We start from the raw sequence: 18833 nt of genomic DNA, 5'->3' as shown, positions 1-18833 counted from the left end.
ACGTTATCCATTTTCTGGGCAAGTTTAGAACTTTGGGTCTCACTTCTGCATACACGGATTCTTCTCTAAAGTCACTAAGACAGAACAAAACCCGAGACCCTCTTTGGACTGCAAATCCAGAAGCATTCGACCCTGCGGTTCTGCCAAGCAGTGTGAAACACCGTATTTGTATCCGCCTCACGGAGCTCCCGCCCGAGTTTTTTCTCCGCGCTGAGCATCAGTCTGCAGTCCTCGGTAATTCCGGTAGAGGGCAATACAATAAAGCCATTCATAGAAGGCTCTCCGAGGCAGCTGCCGTAACTGGCTCCCGCAGAACGCCTCAGGTTTTCTTCTTGTTCTGGATTGGTGTGCTAATGCCAAATATTTACAATTGAATCTTTTTTTGATCCCGGAAACGCTCATACTGCTTATTTCTTCTTTGACAGCACAAACGCATGGGCGCGTTCTCAGTGCCTGAAAACATCTCTATGCAAAAATCAAGATATAACTCTCTTTGCTACCACTTTTTTTTTTGTCTCATCCTCAGCCATCCGTTTGAATGTAAACGTTACAGTATACCTCACATCCGTAAGGAGTCTTTACATTCAGGTGTAGTTTTAAAAAGTCTCATAGGAACCTCTTGCAGTCGATTAATGGGCACATCGGAAGCAAATCAACTGGAAGTACGGGATGAGTGTTATTTAATTCTCCCTAGGGCTTTGCTATTCACACACTCCTCTGTGCAGGTAGATATTCACGTGCGTATGAAAGGAAAACTCACCTTCAAGGCGTAACAAAGGGAAACCCGCACTGGGATCATTCGTAGGAAAGCATTATTTCGCAGTACATAGGTTCATGAATCGTGAGAGATCGTGATGCATTTGTAAGGATGATCCCTACGATAAGGTTCTGTGGTATTATTTTCTCAAGTCTAGACGTATTTAGTCAATAATGATTTCTTCAAAAGATAGCCACATCTCCAAGACAAGAACAGAACGGCCACGTGGCAGATTTCACACAACCTCACAACAGTACCATGAACTGTACGGGAGTTTCATAATTCATGAAGGAACAATATTCCCTCCCGGGCACTAAAACTAGTCCAGATAACACCAAGAACAGCTGGTAAGTCGGACAGTGTGATTTCCCCTCTCCTCAAGTATAGAGAGACACAAGTATGAAACAGCTGGAAAACATATTCAAAGGATGACAGGCACCACGTCACAGCAGAAGTGCCAGGTAAGCTCAGCGCAAAACAGTCCCTTTACTTCTTTCATTCTTTCTTTCATTTGTAACCAGATTCATGAGTGGATGGAAATGCTTGACAAAGTGATAATGAATCTCTCTGAACGTTTACATGGTTCCCATCAGTGCAAAGACTCACCCAGTGCTAAAAGTAATTCACTACAGTGTGTAAAAAAAATAAATAAATCATTCTCCTTTTCACTGCATTTGGCATTTTTGGCTCCCTGTGTACGAAATGGCCACGGTGTTTCCTGTATACAGGGTCTGCGGATGGCTTGTGCAGTAACAAGAGGTTGCAGCTGCTGCTACAAGTGAAGAGTTCACAATGAAAAGACAGCGCTTGGTAGCATCTTCTTACGGAGAGAAAAGTAGCTGAAGCATAAATATATACACTAATAGGTAAATATATAGACAGTGTCCAATACAACACTGGGCTCAGTTTTTCAAAGGTATTGCAGCATAACCAGATAACAGTAACATACAAGGGCTGCTCCACAAATAATACCTCCTACTGTATTATGCAGGCCCACGACGTCAGAGGTGGATGTTGGTGGTATGACAGTAGAGTCCGAACTTCCCCACCAATATTCCATTACTCTTCATTGCCATGTGACGGGTGGCAGCAGAGGGACAGTCTGACAAAATGGCACCTGATATGGAAGCATGTATGAAGCAAAGGTGTATTACTGAATTCCTCTGTGGTTTGAAATCACTTCCCCTCTTCCTATCACAATAGATCCTACTGAAGAAAGGAGTCTGTCCCTTGCTTTCTTACAGCCTCCCTTTAGATATTGAAAGGCTGTTATTGCGTCTCCCCGGGCCTTCTCTTCTCCAAACTGAACAGCCCCAGCTTTCAACCTGTCCTCGGAGGAGAGGTGTTCCATCCCTTGAATCATTCTGGGGGCCCTCCTCTGGATGCGCTCCTACAGGTCCCTGTCTCTCTTGTACTGAGGACTCCGCATCGGGATGCAGTACTCCAGGTGAGGCCTCCCCAGCGCCGAGTACGGGAGCAGGGTCACCCCCCTCGACCCGCTGGCCACGCTTCTTTTGATGCAGCCCAGGATACGGTTGACTTTTAGGGCCGTGAGAGCACATACTCCTGGCTCGCATCCGGCTTCCCATCCAGGAGTACCCGCAGTTCCTTTTTGGCAGGGCTGTGCTCCATCCTTTTCTCCCCTGGGGGACCCAGGTGCAAGATCCAGCAATTGGATTTGTTGAGGTTTGACGGGACCCACTGCCTGAGCTTGCCTAGGTCTCCTTGGATCGCATCCTGTCCCTCAAGCACGTTGACCACATCAGACAGCATGGTGTCGCCCACAAACTTGCTGAGGGTACATTTGATCCCACTGCCGACGTCACTGATGAAGACATTAAAGAGCAGTGGTCTCAGTACTGACCCTTGAGGGACACCACTCATCACTGGTCTGCTTCCACACATTGACTCGTTTTCCTCATTCACCGAAGGGTTCAGCCATCAAATCCATATCTTTGCAATTTGGAGAGAAGGATGCTGTGGGGGGCCATGTTAAAAGCCTCACCAAAATCCAGATAGTTGATATCAGCATCTCTTCCCCATTTTGTTTATGCCATCACAGAAAGAAAGGCCAGTAGGTTGTTCAGACAGGATCTGCCCTCGCTGAAGCCGTGCCAGTTGTCTCATTTCACCTCCCTATCTTCCATGTGCCTTCGCAAAGCTTCCAGGAGGATCTGCTCCACAATCTCCTCTGGCACAGAGGCGAGGCTGGCAGCTCAGCAGTTCCCCAAGTCATCCTTCGTACCCTTCTTAAAAATGGGCGAGACCTCACCCTCCTTCCAGCCACCGCGGACTTCGCCTGACTGCCATGACTTTTCAAACATCATCAAGAGTGGCTTGGCAACAATACAAACCAGTTCCCTCAGAGCTCTGGGATGCATTTCATCAGGACCCATTGGGTTCCCCAGGTGGCTGCAGACCTGATCTTTGCTTACAGCAGGAGGGACGCAGCCCTCATCTTCCAACCAATCCACTCAAGGCCTGGGGTGAAGAGCAGCTGACAGTGAAGACTGAGGCAAAAATGTTGTGAAGTACCACAGCCTTCTCCTCTTCCGTTATTATCAGCCTGCCTGTATTGCTCTCCGTGGTGTGGTATTCCTGCTTGAACTTTCTTTTTCAGGCTACTGTACCTGTACTTTTCTTTGCACTCTGAAATAACATCACAGGTTTGTCAGGACCTACTGAAGCAATGCGAGGCTCTATCAGCGGTGGAAGCAACGGTGCCTGAGAGATAAACAGTTTTTGGTATTCTAGAAATAGTGAAGTACTGAAGGAAGTTACCATTCTTGCAGGTCTTTCAGAGGTGTAAAAGTTTAAACAAACCTCTGATACAATATATAAATAATTAATAAAACTTATAATAGAAAGAAAAATTCACAAGTCAGTATTTGCATACGTTAACCACTCTGTGGCATTATAGATCATGAAGTTTGTTTAAAACAAGATGCAAGCGTCATAGTAAAAGCAGAACAGTACATGAACGCTGAAAAGAACATCACCTTAGCATTAAAAAAAAGGAAAAACAGCAGCGCTCCATGCTTGGAGAAACACTGCAGAAAGCAATGGCTCCAAGTGAATCTCAGAGAGATTAAGAATTAAATGTCACTCTCCTCCTCAGGAAGCAGCATAGCGTACACTTGTAAAGGCCATCCCATTCTGAGCACTGTGAAAGCACTTGCTACAAGACTATAACAAGGCAGTCAACTCACCAGCAATTCAACAGTCAAGGTCAAAGCTAAAGGAAATCTTTCAATATGGATGATACATAAACAAACAAACAAATAAAAGAAAAACCACCACATACCCACTACCAAAAGGTTCCTTGGCATATCTAGTTCAAAACTGAAAGGCCTTACGCCTTCATTTTTTTCCCCTCTCCATCTCTAACACATTACTCCAAACTTAAGCACTTGAAAGGTGGTGAAAACACGTTCGCTGTTAAGTTCGCAGTGATCTGATGGCTTTTTCCCCTGAAATAGTTTCACTTATTCATGCCACAGAGTACTTACTTTTGAATATCGGCTTGAAAACTGTCAGCTGTTTGTACACTGAGCAGAAATGATTTCATCCATCTAATAAAAATCATCAGCAGTAAGGGTAGGTACTCAATACATGCCCAGTGTAACCTTTTAGTACCTTGGGAGACCACGTACTGACATGGAATGAAAGACTCTACCGGAGGGAAAGAACCGACCTAGAGCATTCTCCCATCACCTGCTCTGTCATAGAAATGGCTGTCAAACCACCTTCACTAAAGTACTCAATTACACAGTAAAAATGTCATTCATTCTATAATCTCCATCTGAGAAGAGAATGGGGAAATCAGAGAGGTTCCTCTGTAGATAACTCATCACTCAGGATTCCCCTAAACGTATGCAGTTCTTCTTTACTGATGCTGAAGAACAGAACATTCTCTGAGACCATTGTTCTTGTGACAGCTACGCAGATCAAGTGGGTAATATCGTACCCAGAACATCAATAGTGCTTAGGCAGCAATTCTTTTAAACATCCCAGATGTGGAGAATTGGGCCAGGGCAGGCAAAGCAAAGTTTGTTCTCAGAGGTTAAGATTATAACATGTTCTTCTTTTGAAGTGTTTCAAAAAGGACAGTTCATAAAGTACAGCTCACAGAAGCACCAAAAAAAAAAAAAAAAAAAAAAAAAAAAAAAGGATTTCAAAGACACAAAAGCTGAAGGATGACTGCTGACAACATGAGACCATTCTGAATGCCTGAGACATGGCAATGTTACATGAAACACTCAAGACAACGTTACATTGTAAGCTGAAGGAACAGCATTCCATAAAATGTTGTACTACAACCTAAAACTGAAGTAGCTCGAGTAAGCCTAGTTATCGTGGTTAGGTATTTCTAATGGAATAAAAGAACGTCAACAGTTTACGGGCTGGTTCGGCCCGGTTCTGTGACTGGTGGGGCAGAAGAACCCATGGACCCTTGCCCCAGGAAAGAAAAAAGAGAGAAAGGAGCAAAAGGGTAGAGAGATGGGCTTAAAAACAAAGTAGGGGCAACAATCTGAGGAGCAACAAACTAATCTGCTAAATAAGATATTAGATTGCAGGATAACACACTGTAACGCAATATAATACAATATAATTAGAATTGAAGCTAATAAATCAAATAAAATTAGAGAGAGCACCTGAAAACGGAAGGCCTTACTCTAACGTTGAGGAGACGTAGTTGGGCTGAACAGAAGAGAAAAGAGGGGGCGTCTCCTGATATGTGAAAGTTTTATCTTTTCCCTCTGAACGGAAACAGAAGCAGAACAGCAAACGGTCCTCTGGGGGATATAGTTCTCTTCACAGACAGGTACCCAGAACTGGAGCACTAACTCTTTAACTCCCAGTGCAGTATGTGATGTTGTGACACGGAATCCTGATTACCAAAAATCATAAGACCACGACACTGATCATTTGACCATTTGGCATTTGATTAGCAATGAGAGCCAATTCAAGATGTATCCCAACATAAGCTCAACAAGAGTTAAAATCTAAAATAACATGGGTCAGATGTTTCAAAAGATTTAGGGGATTATATGAATATGTTAGTTTGATTCATTTCATGGACCAAATCCATTCACGACTGGGACTGAAAATAGAGTTACACGAGACTCACAATTATTTGCTGTTTCTGGAATTCCAGTAGCATGGTTATTACTATCTTTCTGCAGGAGGTCTGTTAGTAAATATGTAAGCATGCATAGCGTAATTTGTGGCTGTGATACAGAAGAGCCTGGGAAAATTCTCCTACCCCCAGAATGAACTTCAGATCTACCTCTACCAACAGTCAAATGTAACGTCCTGCCTTGTGAGGCGCTGCTAGTTTGCACTGTTTGAAGAGTTTGTTACTATTCTTTTCTGACTCGGCTTGGAGAACCCACAAGCGCATGATGGACCGGATACATCACATTGCAATAACTCTGTCACACACTTGATTACCGTCTCAAAGCCTGCATCAGTGCTGAAATTTCATTCCAGTTTCCATGGCAGACACTGTGACAGAGCGGGTTTGGTCAAGCAGGAAACTGCTATGAAGGTGACAGTAATAAGGAAGGGGAGAAAATGTATTTTTCACTTCTCAGTACTCTGAAGAATACACTTGCGCTGCTCCTTGAATGATATGCAACGCCATCAGGGTTGGGCAAGAAGTAGAAATTCCTCCAGAAATGCAGTTCCTCACCCGAAACACTGCAGCAAATCCAATCAAGCATGACTTCTAAGGTAAGGATTCACATATCACGAACATCTGAATTACCAGCAAAGCTTCCATAGGAGGTGTCGCCTTTCCAACAGGTTTTCAAGGCCTTCTGGAAGAAGATGATGTTTTTTACTGTTCCTAACCTTCCCATTACCTGAGGGAAAAAGAGGGGAACAAAATCCCAGTTACTTCCAATGAACAGATCCTCTTTTCAAACAACTGACCACTGCATGCTACATCACTACATAAACATACAGTCTGAACTCAGTACTGTTTCGAGAAAATACGTTCAATTCCTTTTGGATGGGCAGCCACATCTTAACCCTCTCTGTCCTTTCCTTTCTCCATTCTCAAATGTATTCCCTAGACATTTCCCCAGTGTCTAGCCAGAGAGAACGCAACGTTTCCTTCCAACACCTACCATAAATACGTAGGCATTTGTGATTCAATTACATGTTGTTATCACATGTTATGCTTGTGATGTGAAAGTCTTTTAGGATATATTTTTCCTCTTCCAAAGAGACCTGTTACCCCACTTAACCTTAGCAAAGTTATATTCCTCTGTCTGAGAGCAAATCGGAATATATGAACTTGGAGTCTCAGCAAGTCAAAAATAACACTATTTTTAAAAACCCAGAGGCACCACAGTTCATTACTGCTCTGTATATCTTTGGAATTTGTGTGAAAAATGAGACATATTTTTCTATCACTTCAAGGCTATGTGAGCATATCTTAATATCTCACACAGGAACAACACGCAATTGTAGGGCAAGCACTTTGTAAAGAGCTATGATAGAAGTAATGCACTCTGTACCTTTCCCTATGTACTGCAGAGGGGGATACACTACATCTACTGAAAGAAAACAATGCACTTTTTTGCATGAAAGATCAGCAGTGCTTTCCAGTGCTTTCTTATTTTGAGATAATAGTTTCGTGACACGATGCTAGTAAAGTTAATAACTGTTACATGATATCTGGATCTTGTTTGGTTTTTCTGCCTTCTTCATTACACAGTCACTACCACATATTTTCTTTTGGCCTTGTAGAAGTCGCACCGAAATCTGAAGTGCACCAAAGTGAGAATCAAGGAGAAAAATGAACACCAGAAAGTAGACTTTTGCTGCGCATGGAGTTGTTCTAGTGATTCACGTTAACACCACAACTTTCCATGGAATGAAAACGGTAACATTGAAGCTTTAGAAACCTTCTCTGTATTCACAAATAATGTTCCACGCTAGCTCACCTATTTTTTTGCTGAGTACTTAAATTTTGAAGTGAAGGACACTTACCAGTTGGGTGAATGAGGTGAAACACTCAGGACATCTGTATCTGTACTGTGCACGTAATGCTTTGAAGCTGTGAAGAGCTGCGGTATCGTGCCACACCTACAAACAAGAACATGGAGAAGACAGGATGAGGTAATCCACATATTAGCACTCCAGCTTGTCTCCAGCTGAAGATTCACTAAGCTGGAACCTATTATTTGTGACATTTGCATGCGCTGTGGGTCAGCGCTTTCTGATTACATTACAAGCAATTTAGAGAGATACGCTTTGAAAAGAAATAAAAGCACCAAACCAGGTTGCTTCTAAGGCTTTTTGATCAATATCAAACAGCAAGGTTGCAAACACTGTACCTCCAAATATAATTTGTTCCTTTCTTATGCCATTAGCGCAGACAAAAAAAAAAAAAAAAAAAAAAAAAAAAAGAAGCTTTGCTTCATCTCTTCTCCAGAGAGTTAAAAAACCAGAAACAGCCAAAATGTACAATCAGATGTCTTTTAGGTTTATGATGGCATTTTAATGATCACTCCACTGCATCTTAATGTGTCACTGCAAGTCATCATTACTATAGCACCAACACCACATTCACACAGGCAGTTTCTTTTCCACGCACTCTCTGCTTGACAGCCTCGTACATTCACAGCCCAAGGATATACCAAAGCATTCAACAGACCACGAGAAATCTGCTCTCCTTATTTGCCTTCAGTTTATCTATATCTCTTCTGACACACTCAGGGGGTTAATGCTGACAGCTTTGGTGAAGACAGTTGGTAAGTAGTAAATTAGGTAAAAGTAGCAAGCAGGAATTAATTCTAATTCATTCTAAAACAATTAGAATGCCCTCCTTTCTCTAGGCATTAAACTTTATCTTTGCACCAAATACAGGAAAACAGTCAGGTTTAATATTTCCAATAAAAAGCTGAAAGGAGAACAGTTAATTTTATTAAAAATATTAGCAGCTCCAGATTTCTGTTTCCTTCCTTTCTTCCCTGGAGCAGGAGGTTGGAGGAGCATTTACTTCTCCATTGAAATGAGAACAGAAAATTATTTGTCCCTAAGCTTCTGGTAATGTAGAGCTGCCAAAAATCAGATAGCACATTTTGCCAACATTGCTTTTCTGGAACTTCCTGGTTTGTTAATTTTGCGTCTGTTGGACCTTATATTTTCACTTGTGTATGTTTAACCATGACATATATTAGCTCACCTTTCTCCTGTAAAAAATCACCGGCGGGATGCATCCACATGTGCTGGGGGAGATGGCAGATGTGACTGCTGAATCACCCTCTGTCATCTTTGACAGGTCTTGGAGAACAGAGGAGGTGCCTGAGGACCAGAAGATAGCCGATGTCACGCCGGTCTTCGGAAAGGGCAAGAAGGAGGATCCGGGAAAGTCAAGGCCGCTCAGTCTTACCTCCGTCCCTTGAAAAGTGACAGAACAGCTTGTTCTAGATGCCGTCTCCAAGCAACTGGGAGAGAAGAGGGTGATCAGGAATTATCAGCATGGACTCGCCGAGGGAAAATCCTGCTCAGCGAAACTCGTAGCCTTCTCTGATGCCATCACCAGCTGGGTAGATGGAGGGAGAGCAGTGAATGTCATCTACCTTGACTTCAGCAAGGCTTTTGGTGCCGTCTCCCATGATATCCTGATACTGAAGCTGAGAAAGCGGGGGATAGATGAATAGATGGTGAGGTGGGTGGAGAGCTGGCTGACTAGTTGAGTTCAGAGGGCTGTGATTGGTGATGCAGAGTCTGGTTGGATACCCGTGAGCAGTGGTGTTCCATGGGGGTCTGTGCTGAGGCCAGTCTCGTTCAATGTCTTCATCGACAACCTTGATGAGGGGATAGTGCCCACCCTCTGCAAGTACGCCAATGGTACAAAGCTGGGAGGAGTGGCTGACACACCTGAAGGCTGTGCTGCCATTCAGAGAGACCTGGGATGAGTGGAGAGCTGGGCAACAATCAACAAGATGAGGTTTAACAAAAGCAGGAGTAATGTCTTGCATCTGGAAAAAAATAACTGAACTTATCAATACAGGTCAGGGAATGACCTGCTGGAGAGGAGCTCTGAGGATAAGGACCCTGGGGGTCCTGGTGGACAACAGGTTGGCCATGAACCAGCAGTGTGCCCTGGTGGGCTAGAAGGCCAATGGGATCCTGGGGTGCATTGAAAGGAACATGGCCAGCAGGTCAAGGGAGGTGATCCTCCTCCTCTACTCTGCCCTGGTCAGGCCTCAGCTGGAGTCCCGTATCCAGGTCTGGGCTCCTCAGTACAAGAAAGACAGGGATCTCCTACAAAACAGTCCAGCGAAGGGCCACAAAGATGATAAAGAGCCTGAAGCATTTCCCCTGTGAGGAGAGGCTTGGCGACCTGGGTCTGTTCAGCCTTGGGAAAAGAAGATTGAGAGGTGACCTACTTAATGTTTATAACTATCTTAAGAGCGGGAGTCAAGGAGACACGGCCAACCTCTTTTCAGCAGCCTGCGGGGCCAGAACAAAGGGAAACAGCCATGAACTGAAGCACAGGAAGTTCTGCACCAATATGTGAAGAAAATTCTTCACAGTGAGGGTGACGGAGCACTGGAACAGGCTGCCCAGGGGGGTTGTGGATTCTTCATCTTTGGAAATATTCAAGGCCCACCTGGACACCTACCTCTGCAGCTTGCTGGAAGGGGCCTGCTTTGCAGGGGGCTGGATTCAATGATCCCTGGGGGTCCCTCACAGCCCCTAGAATTGTGTGATTCTGTGATCTCCTTGTGCATCATCTTTTCTTGGGTGAGAAGACAGCTCTCCTCACTGGATGATGATTGAAGAATCAGCTGTTCATTTGGATGAAGGCAATTTGATACATCGCTTTGAACTGCTGCTACTGCACAAAAGAAAAGGCAACATAAAATCGACATGTGGTGCTTGTAGGAGTCACCCTTCTGAACAAAAATTCTGTCAGTCTTCACCGGGTATCTTAAAAGTTAAAAAAAAAAAGGGGGGGGGGGATTGTAGAAAATAAATTTAGCTTAACCTTGGTCAGGTGTGATTAAAGGTGCATGAAACAAGCAACAGAAGAGGAAAACATCAGAAATTTAAATTTCACAAAGTGAAGTGATATGAAGGTACCAATATGTATGTTATTTAAGATTAATGGTATTAAGTGGCCACCTGAACAAGAAAATTCATGAAAAGAGGAGAATGAAGACTTGATAAAAACAGGGTGACTGGTCAAAAACCGGAATAGCCCAGTTAACCTTGCTGTTTAACAGTGTTTTAAACCTTGTAGAACAAGAAGAAAATTAATACTTCAAGGCAGAGCACAGTGAGCTAAAGCTCTGACCATCCTGTGTCACCTGGGGCACATGTAACACAATTACTGAAGCTGATGATCTAAACATGAAGAAAAAAAGTGCAGTAACACACTAAAAAATACCCATTATTCACACAACCGTGTGTAAGGAAAGCACAGAGGAGGTGAGTTTTAGACACGGTACTCAACTGAACTGCTACTTTATAGACTTGCTTGTTTACTCAACTCAGTTCCTAAGTTTTACATTCCAAAGTCTTCCTATTATACATAGAAACAGCTTAGAGGAAAAATGGTAAGAGATGTAGAAAGAAGTGTTGGGGTATCATTTTTATTGGTTGGGAAAATCTTATTTATCTTCTTACTCCACAGCAGATATCGCCACAGATACCCCAAAGGAAGGGTACTCTTACAGACAGATGCCACCTTACATACTCCTGTTGAATAGAATCAGACAAAAGCAAACAACAAAACACAAAAAGACTTTCAAATGTAATATGGCAACATGGTAAATTGTAATATGGTATATTTTTTCCCTCAATACATTGTTTAATTTTACAGAAGTTTCTTCTGATGATTTATGGTGTTCAATAGCAAAAAGGAATACTTTGTCAAAGAGCAGTCAGTACCAAGGACGTTGCATGAACTATTAGACCTAAAGAGGTGAGTACATGTGAACCTACTTCCTACATACTTCCTGCTTATGATTTTGAAATCCAATTATTTCTGTCCATAACAAGACAAGTCTGAGCACTAATCTCCTTATAGTTTGTGAGACACTTACTTATGCTGCTGATGGGAGCTACAGAAACAAATAGAATAGCGTTTGCCTTTAAATTGCAAATTTTATGGTTTTTCAAGATAAACTCACTCCTCCATATACAACTTCAAAGGATCTCAACTCTTGACCCTCAGCAAAGCTACTGTCAAGTCACATGGGGGAAAGGAGAAAAACAAGAACAGTTTCTGGAGATTCTGATAAAATGTTTGGATCAGATTGTGAAAGGCAGTCAGTTACGTAATTCCCACTAGTTTCAAAGTGAGAAAAAACATATAAACATAGTTCATAGCCTGCCACATTTCGTATCTTCATCAAATACCAGGGCATTTCCCTTCATAATTTTTCAACAAATTTACTGCTGCTAGATCTATACAGTTCAAAATTTCTTTTACCCAGTGAAACAGCTTCTACGTTTCGCTCTTTTACTCTAATGCATTTAAAGCTACAAAGAACACTCCCACCCCCCACCCTTCACCTGCTGGGGCAAAGGAGAAATGAGGGAGTACTCAAACACATTGTTAAAATATGCACATCAATTAATGAGAAGCCCTACAAATAACGCTATCGTAACTGTAGATAAAATAAATAACTAGTAGGATACCAAAAGAACAAATCTACTATCAAAACATTCTCTATTCTGCATATATTACTCTACATACATGTTCTAGGAGGACCTGTTTCAAAAATAATGCCTCCTATTTCATTATGTCAGGCCCACAACATTAGATGGGAACACGACAGGTGGTGGTAGTAGAAGCTGAACCTTCCCACCAATACTCCAATTACATTTTGTTGCTGTGAGACAAATGGCAGCAGAGGGGCAGTCCAACAGAATGGCATCCAACATGGAAGTGCGTGGGAAGCAAAGGTGTGCCACTGAATTCCTCTGTGTGGAAAAAAAGGCACTTGTTGACAGCCACTGAAGCTTGCTGAACATTTATGGAGACCAAACGTGGGATGTGAATGCACAGGGGAGGTTGGTGGTGTGTTTCAGCAGTGGCAACTCAGGGTCACCACTGCTAGTGCAGATAGATTACGAGTGCAGCATGCAGGTTCTTGTTCATCACTGGCAGAAAATGCACAGGATACCAGGCAGCTGACCATTGACAAGCAGTATTCTGTAGCTGAGAATTCTCTCTCTCTCTCTCAAATAGCATCCTTGTGCTGGTTCTATCTGTTGTATTTTCCAGTGGAAATACATACAAGGCATTACTTTCAGAGCAACCAACACAAATACAAAGTCAGCTACCGGTCACTAGGTTAGGTCAGGACTTCATTTGCTGATAGGAGAAGCCTTCTAATGTCAGGAAAGGTCTTGGGGTCCAGGGGTCATTGTCACTTATTTGGCTCAAAAATCTTATAACAGAGGATTTCTTTCCTTACATGCTCAGAAGGCATATCCAGCAGGCAATGGGATTTATTCTGCTTTAGAACCAGACTGAAAACACAAACAAGGAAGTTACAAGAGTTTACATGTTGCACCTGGTCTTGGGCCTCCTCAGTGGAAAATGTAATTCTTGTCACAGAAAAACACTCAGTGTTACATGGAAATGTTACAGCTGCAAGACTTTCCTACAGCAACTCTGTTCTCCCTTCTTTCTGTGGTGCCAACAGGGCAAAATAACAAGTAGATTACGTTACACTAGCTTTGTCTCAAGCTCTTGGTGTTAATGCACTCAGAAGTTAAACAGAGAGAAACAGAAAAGTAACGCACTAAAGGCTGACTGCCATAGAGAGGCCTCAGTCAAAGCAGGACTGTGCGATAGATACATTTTCAGAAGCGAGTAATCAGTGCTAATACAATAAAGATGAGATCACAAAAGAACCATGTATTTCAAGAAAAATAAGCTCATGAACTCTTTCTATGGTGAGATTTCAGATGAGGCTGCAAAACTGTGTGATATTACCCTCTCTACAAGTTGGGTAAGGCACTGTGGAATCCGTTGCTGTAAATAAACCTCATTGAGGGAAATCCTCGTGTAACCACAAAAAGATCTTTGCCTCTCCTCACCACGTGAATTTATTTAAGTTCCATCAAATCAGCAAGAGCATATGTCCAATTCCTATTAATTCAAAATCAGAGAAAAGCATAGCAGCATTCAGGATTACCCAGAATAAGTGAAATCAATTTTCTCAAAGTCCAAACTCTGTTTCCTTTAACACTAGCTGGTAGGCTATCTCCCACCAGCTGTTCCATCTTGATTTCTCTTCCTGTCCTGTGCAGAAGAGGGAGAGCCCAGGTAGTTGAATAGCCACGAGACAAATCTCATCCAGCAAACCTGGCTTCACCTTCACATTGTTCCTCAACCGTAGGTTGATTTTTCCTAGATAATAGAACAGAGAAAATCACATGCAGCAGTAGAGGATAGGGTTAGGATACTAAGGCAGTTAAACACCACCTTTTAGAAAAGGGGGAAAGAAGGTTGCACTTGACGTTCCACATCTAAAACTGAGTACTGCAGTCAGCATTTAAGAAACGCTTGCTTCTATCACAATACTATTTAATTACTACTTTATTTCCTATGTGTCATGGTTTTATGATTTTTGTTATCGGTATTCCACACCATAACATCATGCACTGGGAGAAGAACTACGTACACCAGAGGGCCGGTCACCGTTCTGTTTCTGTTTTCCCTTCAGAGGGAAAGATAAAACTGTTCGCAGGTCATGAGTCATCCCCCTTTCCCTTTTTGCTTGTCTCTGCAGCCTATGTGCTCCCTAGAGGTCTCATCTTCAGCATTACAGTCTTCAGTTTTTGGATACACTCATTTTATACAATTTATTAGCCTCCATTCCAATTATATTCTATTATGTTGCGTTCTCGTGCATTTTGATATCATATTTAATAATTAACTTTCCTCCTCAGATCACTGCCGCTGTTTGGTTTTTGGGCCCACCTCCCAGCCCTTCCTCCTTTTTCCCCTTCCCTGGGGCATGTGTCCACGGTTACCCCTGCCCCATTAGTCACAGAACCAGGCCAAATCAGCCTGTAAATCATTGACAAATGGAAACATCACTATCGAGAAGTGCTACACTATTTTATATTTCCATTCTGTTTATTTTTAATTTCTTGCTAAGAAGAGCTGTCTCAAATGGCACAAATAAGCCCATAGAGCAATTGCAGTAGCAGAAAAAGAAACATCTGTTTCAGGTGGATCGTTCCTGCTTGCCAAAACCTTATTGACGTCAGACTCACAAGGACGTGGTCATTCCAGCACATTCGTCACTGTCCTCTTTCTAGTGAGAACAGTCCTGATATATTTGTTCTCCTAAAGCCCTGTAGGGAGCCCTTGCTTAGCAGCAAATACTGACTTGTCACTTTTACTGAAGGTACAATCCTGTCAACGCTGTGCATGCAAAACTGCCACAAACTGCGGTGGTGTCCCAGGGTAAGGCCAGCTACAAAGAGTAATGGTCTCTAAGAATGTGGGTGATTTTTTTTTTTTTTTTTAACTGAGTGCCAGCAACAGAAATTACGGAACCAAATTTTCATAGAACCATGGAATTGTTTGAGTTGGAAGGGACTCTTGGGTCATCTAGATCGGCTCCCTTGCAGTGAACACCCAAAGCTAGATCAAGTCACTCGAAGCCTGGTCCCGACTGACTCTGAATATCTCCAAGGACAGAGCATCCACCACCTCTCTGGCCAGCCAGTTCCCATGCTTCATTACCCTTACTGTAAGCAACTTCTTCCTGTTCCAGTGCATCACTACCCTTACTGTAAAATACTTCTTCCTCATACCCAATCTATATTTCTCTTCTTTTAGTTTGAAACCACTCCCTCCTGTCCTATCATAACAGACTGCTGGAGCGCCTGTCCCCTTCTTTCTTACAGCTCCCCTTTAGATACCAAAAGGCCACGTAACGCTGTAACACGAGAGAAAGCACCACAATGAAAGCAGAGTAGTAAGGGCCCAGGCTGCAGCAAGGGAGGACTTGCTTGAATACAACAGCTGGAGGCACAGAAACAAAGAAAAGCTCCTGCTTACCTGAGGAAGGTCTCAAGCACCCAGGGATCTCCAGCAAGAACTGCTTGTCTCCACTGCCAGCCCTGAAATGAAGTCTGGGAAGGGGTGGATCCTGGCTCCACCACTCCCAGCCACTCAGCTGCATTGCATGCACCTGGGCTCCCCTCGGTTGGCCCTGCCTTTCCACCAGGTTCTGCATCACTGTTTAAAGCCCTGACATTGCATTTACCCTACACACTGTTCTTTTACATATCAAAACTAGTTTCTCATTCAAGAAGAGGGAAAAAAGACTTGTTACACTTGACTTAATGACACAAAAGGTACGCTTCCAAAATTTGAGACCATGCATGATTCTAGATTAATCAAAACTGCAGCCGTGTATGCAGTTAATTCCACAGTGCTATGGCAACTTTTTTTCTGAGTACGTTCATCTGAAAACAACAGAAGGAGGCGACTGACAAAGCCCGTAACCTTTCTAGCGCTCAGGAGCTGAATTTGTTAGCAAATACTTTTCCCCTAGCACCTCTGATAGTTACAAACAAAGCACAAGCTAAACTCCCACATATACATGTCGAAAAAGCCAAAGAGAGAGTCAGATAGGTTCTACACTACTAAAATGTTAAACAGTCAAAGCAGCAACAACAGCAAAGACACATTGTCCCAGTAGTATCACTGTGTTGGAGAGCCTAATAATGCTGGTAGACCTACTGCTGAGTATCAATGCTATGGAACATGTTTCAAGCTTCTGGAAGATGCTGCAGTACCATTTTCAATCTACAGTGCACGAGTTTTGTCAAAAGGAAGAACAGGGCACATAGGGAGAAGGAAAAATTTCATCAAGAGTTGAAGTAGTGCCTGCAAATCCTGAAAGTTCTATCAACCTAATGTAGAACATAAAATCCAAACAATTGCAACAGGAGTGCTCTGTTGGATTTCCTGCCCTGCCTCATCAGATATCACTCACGTTTTAATTTAGGAATCACTCCTGTTACCAAAATACAGAGACGAAAAACAGATAGGTTTTGCTGTTTGAATGTCAATCAGACATGCCTCTAACTTCAGCCCATTCAGTACAACACTAACAGCACACGTAAAGGTCATTTTGCATTGACTTTCTGAGCAAAACTGTACGTGGTTCTAAAGTTATACTCTAAAGCACAGCATTATAAAGAATATCATCTTCAACAGAACTTTTAAAAATCAATTATAGCTCCTTAGAAAGTTAAACTTCAAGCTCTGAAAATAACAGCAACAACAGTCTTTTTCTTACTGTCTCGGGTATCACCCTTTATTTCACTTCATCACAGTCCTTCTTCTGACCCAAAGGAATCCCTTTGTCATATAGTCAACTTCATACCCAAATGCCAGTAGCTATTAAGACAACCTCTTGCCATTACGAGCACCACCATCTCAGAGAGCCATCTCCCTTTATACACTCAGAGAACAAGGAATGACAAATGGGTTGTCAGCTATGAACTCTCTACAGTCAAGAAGGTTTCAGATCCAGCAAAAGAATGATTGCAGAAAATGCTTAAAAGGCGCATAGAGGAGACAGCAAATCTGTTCTCAAAGTATAAGAGTCACCTGGTACCTCATAAAATGGGCCTAAGTTTGAGGAAACTTGTAAAAAGTGCCTAAGTTTGAGGAAACTCGGTGGTTTCCTCTACTTACACCTTATGGAAGCACTGCAACAGTATTTTTACTAGAAAGTCTTTTTAAATTTTCAAAAAGTAACTAAATCAATTCATGGACCCTGAATTCAGTAACGCTTCCTATCCGGGTTCATGCAGACCTCAGATTAAGCTAATGTTAATTACTGCTATGAAGTAGCAGTAGCTGTGAATCAGCTTTCCTCGTTCATTGCCATATTTCTCTCTGTATCTGAAAAGCAAAGCTCTCTAGGTTCTATCTTGTGAGATCCAATAACCTTAAAATGGGTTTATTAAAAGCTAAACAACACTAAGCTTTCTTTATTAAAGATCAAATGTTTTGCCATCTGCTCAGACCTTTCATGCTTCTTTTTTTTTCCCTATCTTTGCACAAATAACTTGGTTTAACAAAAGCCATATTATTTTCCTATGAACACTCTATTATTTTGTACTGTAAAAGCCCAAAGGAACTAATGCAAGACAAAAGCAGTTATGATTTTGGTGATGTACACTCCAAGCTTCTTGCACTTCCCAGTAATAGCGTTATCTTTTTGCACTCAAAAACTAGTTAATATAAAAGGGAAACATACAAATCTAATACCTTATTACTATAAAGTCTTAATAATCTAGCTCAAACACAACCAAGAGCTATTATTATTTCACTTGGAATGCATCTTAACTGCTAGACCCAGAAAAATCTCAAGAGTAATTCATTTAAAATCGATGCAGAGAAACACTTACTTGTTACTCTTGACTTAATGACACAAAAGGTACGCTTCCAAAATTTGTGACCTAATTCTTGTGCTGGTTTGCTCAGAACAAGCTCCTTACCCCCTAGGAAGAGAAGTTTGAAGATTGCTTAAGAAATTAGGTCAGGATAAGTGTATAACTGAGTTACATCAACCCACAAGGTGACTTGCTAAGGAAAAGCATGTTAGAGAAAAGAAAGGTAATAACTGAGAATCACATTCCTGATGTGTAAAACTTCATCGGGGATGAACTTCTCTTTTAAATGGTAGTAGTAAACCTGTAGTAGTAGTAAAGACCAGATATGTAGACTGGATGAGGACCTATCTGCCAGTGGTTTGTACTGTTGAGGTTCATATTTGACTTCTTTTGAACAGTGACTATTAGTCCTACTGCCACCTGGCATTTTAGATTGTAGCTGGCCAAAGATAGCTTGCTTTCAAATGTGGGTTTAGTTCTAGGGCAGGTATCCCATCATCCCAGTGGGTTTTTTTCCCCCTGTTAATGGGGATGTTTATTCTACATAGCTCATACCTTGTATGAAAGACCTGGCCTGGGAAATGGTTGCAGGAAAACACCAGCAATTACTTACATGTCAAATGCAGGATACTGTCTCTTTGCTGACCAAGTGGAGGACACACAC

The 18833-nt window shown here is 42.3% G+C and overlaps 1 long non-coding RNA gene across 1 annotated transcript; it reads right to left on the bottom strand.

Moving 5' to 3' along the window:
* Window positions 1-11186: 11186 nt before the first annotated feature.
* On the bottom strand, window positions 11187-18281 carry LOC124418085. The gene is made up of 3 exons (XR_006939639.1): window positions 18185-18281; window positions 15816-15877; window positions 11187-14150 (listed from the first exon to the last, which is right to left on the bottom strand). It is a non-coding gene; the product is annotated as an uncharacterized LOC124418085 (long non-coding RNA).
* Between the last annotated feature and the right edge of the window lie 552 nt (window positions 18282-18833).

Source organism: Gallus gallus, chromosome 6, assembly GCF_016699485.2.
Source record: "Gallus gallus isolate bGalGal1 chromosome 6, bGalGal1.mat.broiler.GRCg7b, whole genome shotgun sequence".
NCBI lineage: Eukaryota > Metazoa > Chordata > Aves > Galliformes > Phasianidae > Gallus > Gallus gallus.
This window is presented reverse-complemented; position numbering and strand designations above follow the sequence as displayed.